This window comes from Macrotis lagotis, chromosome 3 (genome assembly GCF_037893015.1).
Source record: "Macrotis lagotis isolate mMagLag1 chromosome 3, bilby.v1.9.chrom.fasta, whole genome shotgun sequence".
NCBI classification, from domain to species: domain Eukaryota; kingdom Metazoa; phylum Chordata; class Mammalia; order Peramelemorphia; family Peramelidae; genus Macrotis; species Macrotis lagotis.
Window position 1 is genome coordinate 286161480 of NC_133660.1, and position 13352 is coordinate 286174831.

Here is a 13352-nt window from a genome sequence, read left to right on the forward strand (position 1 = left end):
GAACTGGTGGACGTGATCCCTTAAGTCTTGCCGGAGATGCTTGAAAGATCATGGAACATCATCACAAGATTGGCGATGGACACATGTCATCCTGGTTTTCAAAAGACACAAGAGAACTGTCAGCAAACCACAGGCTACAGAGTGTGACTTGGTTTCCCAAGTAGAGATCCTTGCTGAACATCCAGTCGGTCAATAGTCAGTAAGCATCCATTGAGAACCTAATGCGTTTCAGACACTATGCTAAGCTCTGGAGGTACAAAAGGAGACAAAAAGTCTAAGAGGGGGAGATGACAGCAGCTAAAAATGACATGTCCCTTTATCTCCAGGTTATATCAATAGAGGGTTGGCTGGTCTGAGGGGGCTGGGGAAAAGTTTCCTTGTCTGCAGTGGGGGTTGGTGGATCTTGTTGAAAGAAGAGCAAGGAGGCCTGTGGTTCTGGCTGCCTAGTTACTTGGGGGTAGGAGGTATAGGGTGTAGAAAATTTCCCCTAGATTTTAGTGAAGCTTTAGATAAACTATCTCCTACTATTGTGGGAAAGATGGAGAGATATAGACCAGATTCCATCATTTTGTTCAATCAGAAGACTTCAGAATTGGTAGAATGGCTAGACACAAAGAATAGCTGTTAATGGCACAATGTCCTCATGTCAAATGGTGCAATATTTTTTTTTAGGTTTTTTTGCAAGGCAAATGGGGTTAAGTGGCTTGCCCAAGGCCACACGACTAGGTAATCATTAAGTGTCTGAGATTGTATTTGAACCCAGGTAGTCCTGACTCCAGGGCCGGTGCTTTATCCACTGCGCCACCTAGCCGCCCCAAAATGGCCCCTAGCTGCCCCCAAATGGTGCAATATTGTAGAGATCTTTGACCGTTTAATATTGTAGAGTTCCCTCTGGAGTCACTCTCCCAACTTGCAATTGAACTCAATTGCTATTGGAATCACTAATCTTGGTTCTAGGGGTAACCCTGAGGGGCTAACATTTCTATTTCTTATAGCTTTTGAGTCCCCACTGGTGTTGCCCTTGAGCTAATTGACTCAGTTAGTTTTTAGAAAAGGTATTTACTGAGTTGGAGGTAGGTACAAAACATTCTCCCTAAACCTTGGGGGTGCATTCTCACAAATCCATACAGTGACCCTGGGTAAAGTAGGCCCATACTTAAAATATAATGTCAGCTAGGCATGTGTGGAGAGAACATATATGTCAAAGGGAAACTTCCTAACCCCTAGCCTTTTTCTCCCTTTTGTGGAATCTCTCTTAGGGGTAGCTTTTTCCTAGGCTTTGAGAGTTAGTGTCTTTTTAGACCATTATCACTTTTCTATGCTCTAAGGGACTATCATGCTTCCTGATACCACTTGTCCTTGGATCTCCATCTTCAATATGTCTTTCTACCATTCTTCCTTGTGTGTGTGTGTGTGTGTGTGTGTGTGAGAGAGAGATTGTCCAAGGTCACGTAGCTAATAAGTATCAAGTGTCTGAGGCTGGATTTGAACTCAGGTCCTCCTGATTCCAGGGTTGGTGCTCTATCCACTTCACCACCTATCTGCCCTGTCTTTCTACCATTCTGATGAATACTGCCCCCATTGCCATCCAGCTCCTTCTGCCAGTGGGGCCTCTGATGGGACCTACCAATCTTCCAAGCTCACAAAATCATCCAGATGTTTCCATCATGGAATATTTGTTCACCTCAACGAGAAAAAGCACAGAGAGGCTAAAACGGTCATGTGCTCACAGCCACCATGGCCCAAGGAAGCAGCTAAAATGAAACACCCCAGCTCTAAAGCCAAGAGGCTTTATAAAGAAAGAGGGGTGGGTCCCCCTTTTATATGCCATTGAGTTTTGGCTCATAAACCCCCTGAATCATCAATTATTCCAACTCAACAGCCAATTAACGAATTCTTCATCATAATTTCAAACCCCTGAGTCATTGTGGTTGGAAGTGGTCTCACTCCAAGATTCTACAGAATTGCTTGGATTGGAACCAGTCAGGGAATATCTGTGAATTCTCTAAGGATTAGTCCCCACAGCCCAGCCCACACCCATTGCAACATTTTTAACAGCAATATAGATTAAAAAAAACCCAGATGATATACATATCCAGTGTGCAAAATGACCCCAAACACATTAGAAGACAGTCAGCCTCCCAGAAGAGGCTGACAATCTAGAACAGTGGCCTGGATCTAATAAGAGGAAATTCAATAAGGTTAAATATATAGTCTGGAGGTTGGCACAAGCTATCCGTTTCACAATGGGAGAGGGGGAAGCAGCCTCTGAGGGTCTGAGTGAATGCAAAGTGGCGGTCCCCAAAACTGATGTCATGTTGAACTTCACTGAGAGGGGAGTCACTTTCAAAAATAGGAAGATGAGTCCCATGGTATCCTCATTTGGGGTAGTGAGTTAGCGTCTTTAAAAAGAATGAGGAAAAATAGAAAGAATACAAAGGATTGCAACAAGGACTGGGAAGAGCCTTGAGTACAGGAAAGAAGAGCTGAAGGTACTGGGTATGTTTATCCTGGACAAGAGAAGACTTGGTGAGGTGTGATTGTCATCTTCCAATGTTTAACGACCGTCAGAGGAATAGGTTGGTTTTGTTTGGCCTTCAGAAGGCAGAACTAGAGCTATGGGGAAGGCTAAAGAGGCTGATTTAGGCTGGATACAAAAAGAAAGTTCCAAAGTCGGATGGGCGGCCTTGGGTGCCGGGCTCTCCTTCTCTGAAGAGCTTAAGACAAAGGCCAGAGACATCCACTAGTCAGTCAGCCTTGTTATCAGGGAATCCTTTAGCATATCTTTTGGGCTGGGCTACTTGCTGAGCACCCTTTTCACAGTCCAATTCTGGGATCTGGGTGATTTTGTGTAGTAGATGGAAGACTGGTTTTGGAATTGGGAAAAACCTGGGTTTGAATCCTGTCTCAAACATCTCCTTACTATCCAGGTGACCTTCGGTCTTTGGGCCTTAGTTTTCATTTGTTCATTGAGGATGTTCGTTTTGAAGGTCTTTTAACTATATGTTTGGCTCAGTTACCCTCAGTTTCCTCATCTGTGAAATGGGGATAACAGGAACACCTCCTGCCTCATGTGGTAGTTGTGAGGATTCCATGAGAAAAGTGTAAAAATGCTGTAGATTGCTCTAGGACTATGAGCTATCTATCTTCTGGGGCAAAGCTTTTCCGGGGCCTCGATGGGAGGCAGGCTTCTCTTTCCTGTCTAGTGGGCGGCGGACTCCTTAAGAAACACAAATAATAGCTAATACGGTATTGCACTTGAACTTCAGAACAGCTCCAGGAGGCTGGAGCTATCATTTTCCCCCTTTGACAGATGAAGAAACTGAAGCTGAAAAGGCATTAGCGCCTGCTGGGCAAATGTGAGTCTTCTCCCTATTCTCAGAAGAAGGAAACAGACACAAAGAGTCCAGCTAAGTCAATATTAAAGGCAAAATTTGAACTCGGGTCTTTCTGACTCCAAGTCTCTCATTCTACCCATTTATCCCCTTGCTGAGGGCACAGTAGAGTGGAGTGGGAAAAGCCCTGGATGATAACAGATGTCCTTGGCTTCATTTACGATTCTTTTTTTTTGTTCTTTTTTATTTTGAATCTCATTCATCTGCCCAGCTGTTCTCCGTCTAGAGAAAGGTCCTATTTGTGGATTACTTTTCATCTTTTTTTATTGTGAATTGAACAATCACCTTCAAACACAAACATCTCTAGACACAAAGAACTGGGAAGAAGACCAAACCATATAAGAAGCTCTGGCCTCCTTCTGTGTGCAATGATTGTGTAAAGAAATAGAGGCAGGTATGGATGGCATATACAATTTGACAAGGACACATCATTTATCTCACTCTCCCTTCTCCCCCTCTGCCTCTTCTATGCATTATTGTTTTCTGTTTTCGAAAGGCAATGGGATTAAGTGACTTGCCCAAGGTCTCATAGCTAGGTCATCATTAAGTGTCTGAGGCTGGATTTGAGCTCAGGTCCTCTTGATTCCAGCACCACCTGGCTGCCCCCTGCCTCTATGCATTTTAAAAAAAATGTTTTTCCACATTGTTCATTACCTAGCGACCCACCTCTTCATACCATCCCTTTAAAAATTAGGGGGGAAATGGGGTGGCTAGGTGGTGCAGTGGATAAAGCACAGGCCCTGGAGTTAGGAGTACCTGGGTTCAAATCCGGTCTCAGACACTTAATAATGACCTAGCTGTGTGGCCTTGGGCAAGCCACTTAACCCCATTTGCCTTGCAAAAACCTAAAAAATAAACTAGGGGGGCGTCTCCCTTGAAATAGAGAAGCTGTAAGCTATTAGAACCTTAAAACAGTGTGTTTATCCAAGTAAACAGATCTTTGTCTAGTGAAATGGTCATGTGTGTGAATGGCTTGTCAGTTTTTTCTTTTTTTTTTATTGTGAGCTTAACTATTGTGACCCTTCCAACACAAACATTTTTATATACAAAGAATGAGCAAGAGGACTCCGTGGAATAAGAAAATGTAGATTTCCATTGTGTACATTTTTGGTAGATATATAGGTATATTATTTATAATTATTTATTATTTATTTATATTTATATTATTTATATATTGTTATATATTTTATTTATAATGGTTTATAAATATACATGAATATAAACAATACGTTGCCTATTGATGTTCAGTCATTAAGTTGCATTCATAACTCCATGGACCACAGCATGCAAACCTTTTCTATCCTCCATTACCTCTCAAAGTCTGTTCAGGCTCATGTTCATCACTTCCATGATGTTATCCATCCATCTCATCCTCTGCCTCCCTTCATTTCTTTTGTCTTCAATCTCCCCCCATCATTAGATCTTTTCCGATGAGTCCCATCTTCTCATTGGGAGGTCAAAGTAAGCTTCAACTTCAGCATTTGACCTTATTAATTTCCTTAAGTATTGAGTCATTTGATGTCTTTGCTGACCCAAAGTCTTCTCCAATACCCTAATTTGGTAATACCAATTCTGCTGCTAGTCCAACTCTCACAGTTCTGCCAGGCTGGCTATTGGAAAAACCATTCAGATCTTTGTCAGTAAGGCGATGCCTCTGCTTTTCAGTCTGCTGTCCATATTTGTTGTGGTGGTTTTCCTTCCAAAGAGAAAATGTCTTTTAATTTTATGACTGAAATCTCTATCTTCAGTGATCTCTGAGCCCAAGAATAGAAAATCCTTGCCATATTCCTATCGCCCAATCTGGGAAATGTATGGGCACCCTTACCTCATGTTTTTGTTGACAGGTAAACACATTTTGAACTAGAAAGCACAAAAAATAGGAATAGTGACATTGCTCCCATTTCTTCTCCCTCTATTTTCCAGGAAGGGATTGGACCAGTGGCCAAGATCTTAATTTTTTGGATGATAAGCTTCAAGCCAGCTTATAGACCCCCTCCTCTATCCACCTCATCAAGAGGCTTTTTAATTCCCCTTCCCTTTCTGCCATTAGACTGTTCTCATCTGCAGATAGGAGCCTGGTGATCGGAGTTTCCGATTCATTCTGCCTGGTATTTTGCAAGATGTGCTCTGAATAGAAATTAAATCTAAAAGGCGCCAATAGATAGCCTTATCACGCTCATTTCCCAATCTTCAACCAATCATTTGTTCCATGTTTGCTTCTAGTTGCTCCTCCTTGTCCTACAGACAGGTTCCTCTAGAGACAAAGAAGATAATCTGGTGCTCCCATCCTCTTTGAGGACTTGCTACATTTGAAAAACGAGCCTATATGTGAATATATTTACATAACTATATATATATATACTGTATAAATATCCATTTTAATTATATATTTAAAAATATTTATCTTTATGTTCCTTTCTTCACTTTTTTAAAGAATTTATGAAAATGTTTCATTGCTGCTTTTTTCCCCGTTTATCGCTACATAACTCACCTCCCCGCACCCCTCCCTTAAAAAAAAGACATAGTGTTCCAGTAGCCTTAGTGTGGTTTGGAGCTGTTTAAGCTTGAAAACTGAATGTGTTATCAGACTAACAAGTGAACACATCGGTCACGTCTGAACACAAAAGCCCAGCTCCTTCTGTCCCTCCAGTGCATCACCCCCTGCCAAGGGGTGGGAAGTTTGTTTCCCCATGGAGCTTTTGAAGTTGTGCTGCATTCCTGCCTTGGCCAGATTCCTGAAGTCTTTCAAAATTGTTCTCATTCACTCCCTAATTGGGGATCAGATTGTGGTCTTTGTATCAGCTGGATCACTGTTAAATCCATAATAATAATAAAAAAAAAAAACCCCAACCAAACCACATTTTGTTTTTTAAAGAGGAAAGAAAATGTCTTGGCACTTGGATTCCAATTCTAGTTCCAACTCTTATAAGCCCTGTGACTTCCGGGCAGGTCCCTTTGCCTTTCTGTGACTCAGTTTGCCCAGCTGAAAAATGGACATAGTCCCACTTGCTGAATCTTTCAGGTTTGTTAAGGGCGGGAGGTACCTGCTAAGTGTGAAAGCTTTACAGAAATGAGACCTGTGGTTATTGCTGTTTTATTAATCCAAGGCAATAGTCACTCTGGGGGAGCCAAAGACCCACCAAGGTGCTGATTAGGCAGAAGATGAACAGGCCAAGGTCAGCTTCTAGCCTCCAGCTCAGATACAGATGAGAAAAGATGGTGGTGGTTGTCTCTGTAATAATAGTAGCAATACGAATGACTCTGATGATAATAATAGTGAGGATTGTGGCAACATTCCTAATAACAGCCCAAGCAGAGATAAGTTTCACTGTGGTCCCCTTGTTGTTCCCCTACAAACCACACTCCTACCTACCAATCTGGGAAATGGGTACAATGTGTGGGCAGCCCTACCTCATGTGCTTGTTGAAAGGTAAACACATTTTGAACTAGAAAGCACAAAAATATAGGAATTTTCAGTTTTCTATGGGGAGAGAGAACTGAGCCATGGCAAAGTATCAATGACCCCTTCCTTCCCACTTTCACTCTTTAGAACCCCCCCCCACCCCAAATCAGCTTAGCCAGGGCTGTAATGGAAAAAACAGTACAGGATGTTTGTGATCTGAGACCCTGAGTCATCGACAGGATCCTAGACCTAGGGCTGGAAAGGCCCTCAGAGAGCATTGAGTCCAAGTGAAGTGATTTGCCCAAGGCCACACAACCAAGAAGCCGTAAAGCTGAGATCTGAATCCAGCTCCTGAGAGTCCTGCTGACTCTACATCGACGGTCCTCTGATGCTTGGCTCTCTCAAGGCCTGAAAACCCTCTTACATGTGAAGTGAGTGTCTTCTGGAAGGAATGCCAAAGGAAGGAGGCTCCGGGTATCCGGGTTCAAGTCGGTTCTAACCAGCTACCCCAAAAGAGAAGGAAGCATACTCAATTAGTCAATCAACTACCGCTTATGAGGTTCCTACTGTGTGTTGGGGTGGGCTGGGCTGGGGGCTGCAAAGACAGCCCCTGCCTCTTTGGGAAGGTCAGGCTAACGAGGGGGTCAACAGTCAAAACAGCATCAACCAGGGGACTTGGAGAGAATCCCCCCCAGAGAGGCTGAGAGGGCCAGGGGCCTGGGCTAGACTGGGGGGTCAAGGCGACAGAGGGAGGAGAGGCTCCCAGAAAGGAGTGACACAACCGGCAGCTGGGAGGAGGAGAGAGAGGCAGGGAGGGGCCCCGGAAACTCCCACATTTCCAGCTGCTCCAGAGAGAAAACGTTAGGGCTGCGGTTGAAGCCTTCTTTGGAATGGGCCCCAGGGCCCGGCCCTTGGCAGGCTGCGCAAGGGGGGCCCATTCCGAGGGGGCTTTCAGCTTCCTCTGTTCCCCCTGGGAGGGCCATTTACAAAGAGCAGAAAACTGAGGCTTGGAGGGAGGGGACTTGTCCAGGGTCCTGGGAAAGGTGGATCCCAACTCTGAGGTCCCCTGTGCCCCACCCACCCTCACACAGGAGGAAGCCGAGAGACACCCTCAGAAAGACTTTGGGGGCATCCAGACACAGATAGATTGTGGCTTTCTCTCGATAAGCAACTCTCTCTCTCTCTCTCTCTCTCTCTCTCTCTCTCTCTCTCTCTCTCTTTCTGTCTTTTTCTCTCTGTCTCTCTCTGTTTTTCTCTGTCTCTGTGACACACACACAACACACACACACACACACACACACACACACACACAAACACACACACAGACACTCCTTGGAGAGAGCAGGCTCCCATCTTACCAAATCAATCCCCCTAGACTCCAATCTTGAAGGACCCCATGAATATCAGTGCTCCCACCATGGACTCATGTGGAAAAGTGGGGAGAATCTACGTCTGATTCCTGCCCCAGACATTTCCTTACCCTTCTGGATCTCAATTTCTTCATCTGCAAAATGGGGACAATGCTGCCGCTAGAATCTGCCTTGTGGTAAGAATTCAACGAAGACATGCTGGGAGCTTTGCAATGAGCTTCCTTGGTTATCTAGACAAGCAGACTCATGGTTCAGCCCTCAGTTTGCCAGAAAATACCATGGCTTGCATTCCGCTGATCTAGCCCTTAAGATCCCAGGCTCCACTTCATCCCAGAAGTCAGAGGCTACATGCAGAAAGACTTTGCCACTATGCATTTTGAACACCTCAGTATTTCCCATGCGGTCTCAACATCTCTCCCATCCTGATATTCTGCCTTTTTATTGTGGTGGGTTTTGAGGGAGAACGCCAACCATCCATCCCTGGGACCTTCTCTTGGCTCTTGTGCTGGTCCTCACACAATGACCCAACAGTCCCCAAGGAGGGCTGGTCCCCAGGGAAAACTAAAGCCACCTTTGTCTCTCCAGTTCACAACCCCTGAGTCATCCCTGACTCTTCCCTCTTCCTAATAGATAGTTACTGACTCTTTGGTAATTCTGGTGCCCAAACTTCTCATGAATTCATCTCCTTCCTTCTCATCACAGGACTGCCACCCTTGTCTGGGGCCTCATCATTCCTCTCTTAGATTACTGGAATAGGCTCCTAATTGAACTTCCCCATTCAGACTTTCCCTCTCCTAATCCACACAAGTTGCCAAATGAATCGCCCTTGGGCATGGGTGGTACCGTGCCACTTTTCTACTCAAGACCTTATAGAATAAAATACAAATTCTTCATCTTGCCATCTAAAGTTTTGCCTTAAGAAAACTCATAGTTGATAAGCAAATATTTATTATATCGTCACATTTAATTATTAATAATGTACAGATAAACACACACATACATTCACATATTTCTCTCCCCAGGCAGCTACTTACATTTTTTTAAGCCAGGAAGAATTTCAGCCTGCCAATCAAAAAAGGCACCTCCAGTGGAATTCTTCTGACTGAAGACATCTTGGGCTATGCTATTGGTGTAGTTTTATTTTGGTTCTTTTGTATGTATTTGAATCACAGATACTAGATTCAGTGATTTTCAACTATTAAAATAAAAAAGATGACTGAAACCATGAATGAACCGATGAATTATATAATGAATAAGAATAAGAATAATGAAAAATCTAAAAAAAATGATTAATAATGACACTATTTCTAACCCTTTCAGATGACCTTATCTGCTCTACTGTATAATTAAACTTCTTCAAATTAATAAACTATGGATGTGTCTACTTTATGCCAGGCTCAGCAAATTACAAATAAGCAAAAGAGAATCCTTGCCCTCTTGGAGCTTACAATCTACTGGAAGAAGGCAATACACCAAATGTTTCATGGCTACTCGTTGACTGACTAAAGTCATATTCTGGTTTTTGCCTCTCTCAGTTGGCCTTCTTGAACTCTGTTTTCCCAAGAAAACTAGATAATGAGCTGTGTCCTGAGTTTGATCCTCCCATTTCCCATCTCCATGCCTGGATACCCTTGCTTTTCCCCTCTGCTATTCAAAAGCCTCATCTTTCTTCTAGATTTACAAGGACCCTAAACCTTTCCTGATCTCCCTAAATGTTAACATTTTCTCCCTCATTTTTTTTTTGGTTATGTATAGGAGAATGTAAGCACCTTGAGGACAGGGATTATATCATTTTTTTCTTTTTTATTCACAATGTTTGACCATAATAAAAGAATTAATATTTATTGAATTGAATTGAATTTGATGCCCCCTTTCCTTTTTTTGCAGTACCTTCCATGATCAATTGATTAATAGTTCAATAAACATTTGTTAAAGGCCTACTATATGTTAGACCTGGTGCTAAAGCTCATCATGAGCCAACCTCTTCTTGCCTTTCTGATACCTTATGCACCCTGATATCTATCCGCTTGGGCTACTTGCAGTTCCTCAAACACATCACTTCATCTCCTGTCTCCACTCCTTTGCCTCGGCAGAGCCCCCTGCCTAGTAGGTTTGATGTCTGGCTCCTGGCTTTTCTGGCTTCATTCAAGATTGGATCTCTAATCCACCTTTTGCAGAGACCTTTCTTACTCTCTCCAGCTGCTAATGATTTTTAACCCCTTCAGGTTACCCTGTCTACCCTGTCTATTTTATCTGGTATGGACCACCCCATTGGAATACAGATTGTGTGTGTGTGCGTGCGTGTGTGTGTGTGTGTGTGTGTGTGTGTGTGTATGTGTGTGTGTGTAAGTTCATATGAGTTCATGGGCTTACGGTTTAACCTTTCTTGGAATCTCCATTGTAGAGATCTTTAATAAATAGTTGCTGATCGACTGTTTAACGGACTAGGATGATACCAAGACCAAGGATCCACTGTTCTTGCCTTCAAGGCCTTCCATTCTAAACACTCACCTGGAACTCTGCTCTAGAAGGACCAGGCCCTCTCAGGAGCCCCTTAGGTCTTGGAAGTGTCCACCCCAGTTGCCCTGCCCAATTCTTCCTGGCTGATGGCGCCATCTGCTTTCCCACAGGTGGGGCTTCTGTACCTGGACATGAATATTCAGAGGATACGCCATGAACCTCTCTTCTTACTGAACAGAGAAGCTTTTCATCTTGCTTCTGGAAAGGGGAACAAATTCCTGGGCGACCAGGTCAGGAAGAGGCAAATCCCAGGAGCCACTGGACCACCGGGGCAGTGCCTGGGCACCCTGGTCCACCTGGGGCTGGCACACAAGACTCTGCTTATGTCCATAAGCTCCCTGCCTCTCCCTCCCAGTTGGCTATGGGGCTGGTCAGTGAGGCTCGGCCCACTCTCCCCAGCACAGAAACTGCTTTGAAGGTTCATGGTTGTGATGACCACAGTTTGTTCTGGGGAGGGACCTTCTGGGAATCATTGCAGACACTCACGTCCTTCACCAATCCCCCCCCCCCCGATGCCTCACAGTGGGGTTGGGGGAGGGGTTCCTAGGACTTTGTGGAGATTCTTCAGGCATATATCAGGGCTGAGAGCAGACCCTGGGAAATGCTAGGAAGACTCAGAGGTAATAGGAATAGGCCTATCACCGTCCATCCTTCTGAGGCCAATGGAATGACCTTCCAGAAGCCCTTCTCCATATCATTTCCATAGGTATTCCTATGGGTTTTAAGAGGGGGGCAGTCTCCCTTTGTGATCCTTGGAAACTGCCTCCTGAAGCAGATTGGGTTGTTGCTGATCATTTTTTCCCCAGATCTTTCTGACCCCATTTGTAGTTTTCTTGGCAGAGATATTGGAGTGCTTCACTCTTTCCTTCTCCAGCTCATTTTACAGATGAGAAAACTGAGGTAAGCAGAGTGAAGTGACTTGCTCAGGGTCACTAGTTTAGCTAGTGTCTGGGGCAAGATTTGAACTGACTCAAGCTGCCCAAAGCACATTGGACCTTCTCTCTAATTTTTGATCGTCTGCTTTGACCGTCTGTTTGATTTGCCAGTGAAATATACAGTAGTCATGTGTTAGGGCAGGACTCGAATCCAGCCCCTCCTGCCTCCCACTGGGGCACCCACTCCTCCATTACCATGACACTAGACAGATGTGACTCAGAGCTGTCTCAGCAACCTGGCTAGGATGAGGATAGAGGCAGCGGGCATCTTTGTGAGCCAAGACACAAATGTGTTTCAAAATAATATACACTCAGAACCAGGACTTCCTGGCTCTGCCATTAGTCATGGGTCTGGTTTCACCTTTCTCATCCATAAAATGGGGGCACTTCTCCTTGCTCCATTGTTAAGGTTGGAGTCTGAGGACTCAGATTTGAATTCTACTGTGGGCCCTTGGGCAAGTCTATTCCCTTCCCTGGGCCTCATTTTCCTCATCTGTAAAATTAGAGGGGTTGCTCCCTTGCTGCTCTGTAATCCCACCACCTGGGGGGATTTTAAGCAAAGTCTTGGCAGATATTAGGGCTCCACATGACTGTGGGGCTGAGCCCAGGACTGAAGGATGTGCCCCCGCCCCCTACTCCTTAGGCCCTATGCCTCCCCATGGTACGTGACCATTCCTTTTCCCTTTAATGTTGAGGGGAAACTGGTAGGGGGCCCTGCAGTCCCTCATGCACAGTGGGACCATTGGAGGGGGGGCACAGGCCATTTCCTGGTCCCTCCCTTCTCTCTCTGGCAAGACTCCTCCATGATCTCTGCTACCTAGAAGCAAAGCCTCATCCTCTGGCCCAGTTATGGATTGGGGGGTGGGGTGGGAAAGGAAAGGCCGATGTGGAAAAAAAGAAGGAAATTTACCTAGGGCTCCATAACTGGTCAGAGCAGACCGGCAGCACAATTCCAGAGACCTGGAGAGCAGGCTGGCTCTGGTACCTCGAGGATGCTACCGGGAGCCAAACTGTGCCCTTGGCGTCCCCTTGGGGGAGGACCTGACTCAGTCCTGGCCGGGGAGGCTTGCCAGAGGTGGAGGCAGGGAAGTCGGGGTGGTCCGAGGTCCGGCCCGTTCCTTCTCAGTTCCTGGGCCGCCTCCTTGGCAGGAGTGGAAGGAGATCTGATCGCTGCCAAGCCAACTAGGGTTGCTGGCTCAGCCCCGGCTCCTTGGGTCTCCTCCCTCTTCCTCTAATATCCTAGAACGTCATGATTGGAAGGAAGATTGGGATGGGGATCACAGATTCGGAGCTGGCAGGGGCCCTAGAGACCAGCTAGCCCACCCTATCTGCTTTTGTGTTGAGTTTATTCAGACTCAGGAGCCGTAGGCCACACAAGGCCAACTAATTCCTGGAGACCAACCTGTAATGGACCCCAGTTCTCCCTACTGAATCCCCAACAAATGCTTTTCCAGACTTCTTTTGAAAACTTCCAATGACCTTGACGGTCAGCTCACTACCTCCCAAAGTAGTGCATTATACCTTTGTTCACTCTAATTATTCAAATATTTTTTTCTTCTTTGGAAGCCAAATCTACCCATTGTTCCTAGGTAGGCTGGCTCTGCTCAAACAGAAGTTTAATCTCCCTTCCATATGACAGCTCCTGAAATGTTTGAAGACAACTGCACTATCCTTTCCTTCTCCAAGATAAACATCCCTGTTTCCTTCAACTGAAAATCATATGGCCGGG

General features: G+C 45.1%; 1 long non-coding RNA gene across 1 annotated transcript; it reads right to left on the reverse strand.

Annotated features, from left to right (window-relative positions):
- Positions 1–5927: 5927 nt before the first annotated feature.
- LOC141518911 (uncharacterized) lies at positions 5928–12761 on the reverse strand. Its single transcript, XR_012477304.1, has 3 exons — positions 12534–12761; positions 10680–10813; positions 5928–7301 (listed from the first exon to the last, which is right to left on the reverse strand). It is a non-coding gene; the product is annotated as an uncharacterized LOC141518911 (long non-coding RNA).
- Positions 12762–13352: the final 591 nt, after the last annotated feature.